The sequence below is a fragment of the Clytia hemisphaerica genome, unplaced genomic scaffold (genome assembly GCF_902728285.1).
Source record: "Clytia hemisphaerica strain Z4C2 unplaced genomic scaffold, Clytia hemisphaerica genome assembly, whole genome shotgun sequence".
NCBI classification, from domain to species: Eukaryota; Metazoa; Cnidaria; class Hydrozoa; order Leptothecata; family Clytiidae; genus Clytia; species Clytia hemisphaerica.
Window position 1 is genome coordinate 186,056 of NW_027103907.1, and position 9,301 is coordinate 195,356.

A 9,301-nucleotide genomic window follows, 5' to 3' on the forward strand; every position below is an offset into this window, starting at 1 on the left:
GATGTTTTTGTTGTTGAAACTTGAAATTTCCAACCCAAAAGTCAATGGTTTCCCTCTAGATAAAGCTAAAAGTACCAAAGAGGAAATCAAGTATACTAACTGAATCTCAATTCCATTACCATGGAGGAAAGTTGAAAAAAACAACAAAACTATCAATCGATTTTGCCCTTCTAAAATCAAAATGCCGAGAAGTTCTAGAGAGTGCCATGGAAAACTAAGGTATAGGTGGTCACAATCAACGAGGCCCCCCCCCAGCGGACCCTCAATTCACGCAATCACGCAATTTTTTTTCGAAATTCACGCATTCACGCAAATTTTCCTCGAGTTTCACGCAATAACCCGATTTTTCAGGAATCGGAAAATTTTTTGGGAAAAATCGGGGAAACATTGCAAAATCGGGAAAACTGCACATAATCGGTGGAAAAAACTGAAAATTCTTGTATACACGCACAAAATAGCCCAGATTCACGCATTCACGCAATCAAAAAGTACATTTCACGTTCACGCAAGTTTTTTCAATTCACGCATTCACGCATTTTTTTCTTCAATTTTCACGCATTCACGCAACCGAAAATGCCCATTCACGCAATCACGCAAACCGCTGGGGGGGGCCCATCAACCTTCCTACTACCCATAAAAATTATGTCTGCAACACAAAAAATTCATTCAGTGCAATACAAGCCAGAGAGAAATGAGTCCCAATTTTTCAAAATTTCAAGCATGCCTCATGTCCGCCATCTTTACTCCCAGAATATAGAATGAATTTCCTCGATTTTCTCAGGGGAAACCCCCAAAAGATCAAAGTTTCACTCCCCAGTCTCTTTTTCACAGAGAACCCAACGCCATTTTGTTTCGGCCTTCCTTCTTGCCTAACTATTCTACAGCCTTGCTTCTTCAAAGGGTGCCGAATTCAAAGGGAAAGAATAGGAAAACAGCGAGCGGCAGCGGCGTTTCTTATCCTCTTTTCCCAAATCTCTGCTGCAACGAAAAACAACGACGTGGTTTACTTGTCTAGGTTGGATTGACTTAGCTGCAAACCCCTGCAAAACTGCAGGTATAGGAGCACAAATCCGTTAGTGGATGCCAGAAACCTAACCTAGAGAAACTTTGGTGGTCGATACCCGGTGTAACGATGATATATGAGAAATGTTTTCCTTACCTCAAAATACTTTTATTCACACGCCGAAAAATAGAAAATTAGTTCCCGTTCAATCTAGCTTAAACCTTTTATTTAATTATCCTTGGTTTAAAATGTAAAAAAAAAATACAAAACTTAACAATAATACTTCAACATCTTTATTCTGTATTTGTGAAATCTATCATTATGGAACATTCATTCAACATCGAATGTTTTCTTACAATGCTGGCATTTGATGTTGTCCAGAAATGAAAATTTTCACACAAACCCTGCTGCATCCTTGTTTGAAATGTGTTTCCGAAAATTTGAGGGATGTTTTTCTTCCCTGAGCTCAACATTCAACTTGGGGGGGGGGGACACATTTTCAATAGTGTTTAGACTGTACAAATTAGAACAAACATTAAATGCCTGGATTGTAGCTAAGCCTGAAGATTTTCTCTCTTTTCTTCTAGGTGAAAGAAAGAACTTATGAATGTCATAACTTGGTTCTCCATAAACATACAGATTGGTCGTAATGTAGCTGGAGTCCTCATTCTAGTTTTGGCTCGTATGTCCTTCAAAATTGGCTCTTGGCACATCGATCATTTAGTTGCATGCAACGTTATTGTAACTGTTTTAGCTGCTCTTCTTATTGTTGTCTCCTACTTTAAACTGACCGATGTTTCCTTGGAACTGGATCAAATAACCAAGAATTTTGATGGTCAGCAAAATGAGACAAAAGCGGCGTCCCCAAAGGTCCTTATGGAATGGACAGATCTTTTTAACAAAGATATCATTTCAATCATTCTATCTTTTGGTTTAGTCAGATATATGGCTTTGGTTTTGACTAGCAATGTATCCGTTTTGGCAGCAAGCGCAGAATACGAGTGGAGCAGCAACAGCAGATTTATTGTTTTTCTTCTCCCGAGTATACTGTTTCTTTTCATCGCCTTAGCTTTGAATTATTCGAGATTTCTTGAAGATCGAATCGTATCGTTTTTCATCTACGTAATTGCATTATGCTTGGCATGCATAGTTTTAACAGGACTCCTGCTAACCAAAACTGGTTTATTGGAGACATTCATGAAACAAATCATCTTTTTCGTCGTGTTGAAAATGATCAAAAGTTTTAGTATTTATTTTGGATTTGTGTGCTCCAACTTTTTACTCTTCATTTTGGTTAAACCGGAAAATAGCAGTTTCATAGCTGGAGCTCGAATATATTTTTCTGTTCTATTGAAAGGAACAGCATATTTTATATCCTACAAATCTTCATTTTACCCAGAATATTTTTATCCACCAGCAATTATTGTGTTGTTGGTACTGGTACAATATCTGCTTTACCGAAGACACTTGTATCTTCCAAAAAGGGTTATGTAGATGGTTATGTAGATGGTTTATATCACAGATAACTATTACACAAAATAATTGGAATAGACGAATAGACTGCCAAGTGAACTAAAATCAATTTTTTCTTTCAAGGCAAAAGCCATAGAACACTTATGATTAACATTTTTATTTTTCGTTATAAGTTATTTCATTCATCTGTTAGTTTGTTCGATCCTATATTTTTTTTAATGCACGTTTTTCACAAAAACATCAAAACCTTTTTTCAGTTGTTTTTAATTTTGTGAGTTTTAAGCCTAAAAATGTTCTTTTGGCCATGTTCTTATTTCACTATTTTTTGAGTGATTTGGTGTTTTCCAGTCAAGGAAAAGTGAATGATTCTTTTAGATCTCGTTTTTAGAAACTACATACTTGTTACTTTAAGCTGCATACTACCATCAACCCATTGAATGCCATTGGTACTAGCCTCACTGGCTCACGCATGCAACCCCGGGGGGGGGGGGGGTACTAGGTTTGCGAGGTGACGGGTATGTCCGAGCCGAAAATCGAAAATCGACCCTTTGAGAGACAAAATTTTGGTGATTTTGGGACCCTTTGAGAGACTTTTCCTTAAATTTTGGTCCATTTTTTCCAAACTTTGGTTTGATTTTCACCAAATTTTGGTCGAAATTTTTGGAAATCGTAAGCCTTTGAGAGAGAAATTTTTGATTTTCGTGATTTTGGGACCCATTCAGAGACTAACTTTTGAATTTGTACCCCTTTGAGAGACTTTTGAGGAATGAGAAAAGGTACCCTTATGGCTCGCACATACCCGGCACCCATTTTGCCTAAGTCCCCCCCCCCCGGGGATTCAACCAGGAGTGTCGCAACTGATGCCAAATACACAGTTTTCGAATAAGTTTTTTGCTTAGTTTTTGCTTTGATCTTATGTAAATCTGCACGAAAAAAATGAAGTAAACAAAACAGAAAGTGTCCATACGACAAGTTATAAACCAGCTGCGCTAGAAAGTCAGTCCTAATAGCTAAGAAAGATCAGAAGTCAAGCAAGATGAATGTTCAATGGAGATTTGAGGCCCTTGCACTGTAATAATTACTTGTGATCTCTTTCGTTGTACATCATTTCAATGTACATTGGAAATTGCGGGTCAGGTTGACGTTACAGGGCCCATGGGCGCTAAGCGTATCAGTGAGAGTAAAAGGTAAATTTGCTGATCGAAAGTAAACCCGCCTACTCCCCCCCCCAGTTTAGCTGATACGCCTCGCACTCAAAATGCCTTAGAACCACACCCTTCACTGATACGCTTCGCACCCAAAACGCCTTAGAACCACACCCTTCCACTGATAAGCTTCGCACTAAAAATGCGTTAGCCTAGACCCTTCACTGATACGCCTTGCACCCAAATTGCGTTAGAGCCTAGACCCTTCACTGATACTCCTCGCACCCAAAACGCCTTAGAACCACACCCTTCACTGATATGCCTCGCATCCAAAACGCCTTAGAATCTAGACCCTTCACTGATACCTTGCACCCAAATTGCGTTAGAGTCTAGACCCTTCACTGATACTCCTCGCACCCAAAACGCCTTAGAACGACACCCTTCACTGATACGCCTCGCATCCAAAACGCCTTAGAACCCACCCTTCCATTGACACTCCTCCTACTCAAAACAAAATATCAAGCCCATACCTACCATTGTTCCGCGTTGCACCGTAAATGGAATATAGCCTGTATAAAGATGAGACCAATAACTGAGACAAATTTGTGTCTTCTCTTTCTTTCTTTGTTTTTTTTTTTTTTAATTTCAACAAAAACAAAATATACTAAAGGATGGACACGAGTAAGTTCGTGTGTAAATGTATATTTCATAACATAGTCTTTAAACCTTTCTGGTGGTCTTCTAGTGCGTGTAGATCATCTTGTTTGGATGATGGGTGTCGGGGGGGATGATTGAGGGTGAAGTGTCTGCCTGAGTTGTCTCTTGTTCAGTTGGAATTGTTTCTGGTCGATTGATCGCTGGTAGATCTGTCCCGTTAATATTGAGAAAATATTCTTTTGTTTGTTGTAGAATGTTCAAATCGATGATATCGTTACGTGTTTCGTTTGGTATTGGACGTAAAAACTGTCTATTACGTAATGTCGTTCGGCGGCCATCATCGACTACAACACGATATTGTCGATGGGGTAAACTTTCGTTGATTACCCCAGTCTTTTCCCATCGAAGCAGAGTGTTACCAGTCTGGTTCTCAATGGAAACAGTGTCTCCAATCTTCAAATCATCAGAGAGTTGTTGTTGTGATTTAGTGATGCAAGCTTGTTGGTGCCTTCTCGTAAAAGTGTTCTCACGAATATTGGCTAGGTCAATCCATTCTTTTCGGAAACGTCTAGGTGCTGGTAGATGATCTCTGATGTTGCGTTAAAAGAGAAGCTCAGAAGGTGAGACCCCCATATCTGGTGATCGAGTGTAGATAGGCATTGGCAACATTATAGGTGTCCAATGACCCAGATTGACTAATATTGGTCGTTAATATTCGTTTGACAGTCTTAACAGCGGCCTCTGCTCGCCCGTTGCTTTGGACGTAGCTGATAATATTCGATGTGGAACGTTCCAAGATCTTAGAAAGTTTTCGAACTCTTGAGATGTGAATGGCGGATCCCCGTCTTATGAAAGTTCTTTGGAGACGTCAAAATTTGCTAAATTACTTTGAAGAATGTTGATAACCGTGGTAGCTATTGCATCAGGTTTGGTTGAGGCGACCTCTGGCCAACCGGAGAAGCGATCTGCGTAGACAATATACAGGCGTCCTGCCATGTGAAAGAGATCAGCAACAGTCTGTTGGAATGGATAAATCGGCGGATCAGGGACTTCTGGTGTATCTTTGCGATTTGAGGGAGCAAATTGGTTGCATCGGGTGCATTGATTCCTGTGATTTTGTATCTGTGAGCTCATTTGAGGCCGAAAGAATCGTCTCTTTGAATTTTTTCTCATTGCGCTGACACCTTGGTGTTCGATGTGTATCTCCTAGTGATGTACGTCGAACAGTGCGTGGTATCAGGACGCGATCGTCAAGCATGATTAAGTCGTCTACACAATATAAGTCATTTTTCAATCTCCAGTAGGGTAAGATATGTCGTGGTAGAGTTTCCTTGTTGATTGGAAATCCCTCAAGAGTTGTACGGTGGATATCTTTGTACTTGGGGTCTTCGGAGGCTTTGCTTGAGATGTCCTCAAGGGAACACGAGTTGTTTTGGTTAAAGCAGAGGTGATTAGAAGCCGAGATAGCGGCCTCGATGTTGTCAGAGGTGTTTGACGGTGGTGAAAGCGGTATCCGGGACATGAAGTTTTCACCTACGTTTTTCTTGTCTGGGATGTGGATTACTTGGAAGTTATACATTATAGTCTTTTCTCTGATGTCTAGTAGTCTTGGTTTTTTTAGCTCGAACAATTCTCTTTTGTTAAATATTGGTACCAAAGACTCGTGGTCGACGGCGATAATTAGGTTAGGGCAGCCCATGCATTACAAACATTCGACAAGATTGTAAGGCGGAGAACAGTAAAGCGAGTGCTTCGCTTTCGACTGGTGCGTATCCGCTCTCTGCGGGGGATGTGAAGCGATAACCAGCTTAGCATGTTTTCCAGTGGTTTTCTCCGCACGTTGGTTTAATCGAAGGACACGAACAATGTTTTTTTGAAAGGGTGAAGCCGATACCAATTTTGCTCTAATCGGTCGTGATGCAGGTTTGTCGGTTTATCTCGAAAGAGTGATGCCTTCATCGATGCTATTGAGGATCTTTTGTTTTGATTCTTGAAAGAGGCACTCTAATGTGTCATCCCAATAGAATCTTTCATCGTGTTTCAAATATTCTCTGAACGGAGTCATGACGGGTGCTTGTGCAAAGGCGTAGGAAACTTGGTTTACTAAGCCGAACCATGATCGAACACTGGTGATGTTGGTTGGCAATAAAAAGTTCTTCTAAGATCTTTTGGTTTGGTTTATAACGATGTGGTGTGTTATAGATATATAGAACCATGAATTTAGAGGGTTGTCTTTTTGGTTTGCAGTGGAACTAAACTTAACGTTGAAGGATGTAACGATTTTCTCGTTTGGTAGATGCGTTTAGTTTTTGCAGATTTACTGTTCGACGGGGTGGGCTGTCTTTCTTAGGAATGGTGATCATCCGAGAACACCAGTTTGTAGATGTCCCAGTGGGGACTGGTTTGACTATCCCCAAGTTTACATCTTGATCGAGTTGGCCTTTGACGGATTCTTTCCAGTGATGTGGTACTGGTATTGATTTATGAACGAAGACGGGATTTTCATCCTCCCGAAATTGGATTTTTAGCGGTTCACCTTTCATCAATTGTAGCTTTTGATGTTTGCAAGTGTTAAATGCACTACTCGAAAATTACGTTTTGATCCAACCCTCTACATAATTGTTATGTATACTCTGGTGTCACTGGGAGTCGAATCGTATCAGGTATGGGTGGACATGGTGAACGATGTGGGTATCTGCACTCGACAATGGAGTCGTCTGGTGAGTCTGTTGCATTCAGTTGGCTGGTTGCAATCTGCTCCGGGAAGGTAGAAAGTACGATGTCCAGCGCTGTTTTTGATAGAAAAAATCCTTTAACTTTGTTACAACAGTAAACATTTTCTGTGGTGTTCGATGTACCGACGATAATATCGGCAATGATCGCACCTTTAATACTGATGTTGTTATTGTTCACAGCGTGAAGACGATCCAGTTTTTATCAAAGCGTTTTTACTATAATTTAATTGTGAAAGCAGTTCTATTCCTGCTTTACATGTTTGAGCACCAGTATCAGTTGATGGCGCTAACTTTGGTAGGTTGAAGTTTATTCAAAGGAAACGATTTACAAAGTTTCTGATGTGCAGATGAGTTGAGTGAAATAGAGATATTTACTGTTAGCCGTGGGGATAGTTTTTGTTCGATAAATTTTTAATTTTCCCATTGTTCGTGAGGTACACCATCTAGTCAGAAGGACTCGGTGAAAGGATGTTTTGGCTGGGTCGGTTGTTTCTGGGGCGTCTTGAATGGCGTTCGTCTTAATGCTCATGAAAACATTCCTGAAATAATTAAGTTTTCCACAATATTTACATTTTTTGCCTTGTGCTGAGCATTGCTCTCTTCCTTTTGGATGACGGTTGTATCCACATCCTCTGCATTTCCAATCTCCTTCCTGATAGTTTGGGTGATTGTTGCCTTGTAACTTCTGTGACTTCTTGAATAATAATGAACGCTAGATCGTAACGTGTAGAGTTCCTAACATAAGATAAATCGTAACAAGTAGGGTTCCTAAGATATAACGGGTAAATATATATACACAGCCCTGACTTTTCTTCGTTGTACCTTATCAAAATAGAGCCCTGACTTTCCACGGTGCTTTATTTTACTTAAAGTCATTTAAGGGCTTGAAAAGGGTCTTTCAAGGCATACAGTATGTGACCCCCAAAACGTCGATCAAATTTAAAATTACTCTCAAATCTAGAGGAAAAGAGGTTTTGCAAAAATCTTTTCTGCATGAAAAACATCTCTACTTTAACATCATACTTTATTTCCCGGAAGTTCTTTCTCAAAAGTTTCAATTTCAACAATATTTTTCAATCGCTTAAAGATAGGTAGCTTTTTTCTAATTGCCCCCAAAACGGAGGTTTGCAATTTTAGCGATTTCTCGAGATCTCTTCAAGATATGAATACAAAATTTTGACCATAGTTTGGAAATATGATTTAGAGGATTTTGGGCATAAATTTGCTTGATAAAATTTTTACAATATAACCCTGGTTGTCAAAACGCAGGTTTGGGGCCCCCAAAACGTAGGTGTAGCTAAAATCAAATTATTAAGCCCAAAACTATAAACATATTTGTGTTTTCCCTTAAATTTCCGACCCGATGGATGTAAAATTTACGATTTTTATAAAATATTTCAAGATTTTCGATGACGCAAAGTACAAACAGAAGATTTAGAAATTTCCAAAATAAAAATTTTTGATTTAACAACGTCTTAATCAAGTTTCTGAAAACCAATCTCTTTTGAAAATAGTTTCATTCATGTATGGAATATGCTGTGAAAATTTTAGAAAAACAGCTTAAGGTATATCTAAAAATACAATTTCGGAAAACTTTTGTGGAATTATCTATCCTTTAAGATCTCCAAAAAACCTAATTTTTGGCAATTTTCTCCACTAAATTTCCATACGAAAACAGCTATAACTTGGGATGTATCCAAATAGAAAATTTTTCCGAAAAAATCTAAATAAAGAAATTATTTGTCATTAACTTAAAAAAGTTTGAAACAATAAAATGATTTCCCCAAAGAGATTAGGCTTTTTTTGTGAAAAGTATATGAATAGCGTCGTTATGACGTTTTATCAAGGTCCATGTCACACTTATTCCTTAATTACTCATGATGTACAGCACCTGACCCCGAGAGTGTAGTAAACCCCGAGAATGTAGGTTTCTCATTTTTTAGCATTGTAGCCCTAACGATAGTTCAACTTCATAAAAATTTGTTTCAGAGCATACTGTTACATCTTACTGATTATTTCTGGACAGAAACTTTTAACTTGAATTAATTTTTTCCAACGAAAATCTGAATGGAAGTTGATTGGATATTACCCGAACTGAGACATTTTTTAAATAAATCCTCTCTAAATCGAAATCTATTGGAATTAAGTTATGATGATAGGGTATTTTCTTAGTCCTAATGAACTAAGGAAATGGGGAAAATAGTCCATTTCAATATTTACTGTTCTGAGTTAGATATTTTGACGAAAATGTTTGACCTAACTTTTGGGGTTAGTTGACCTAGGGGCCT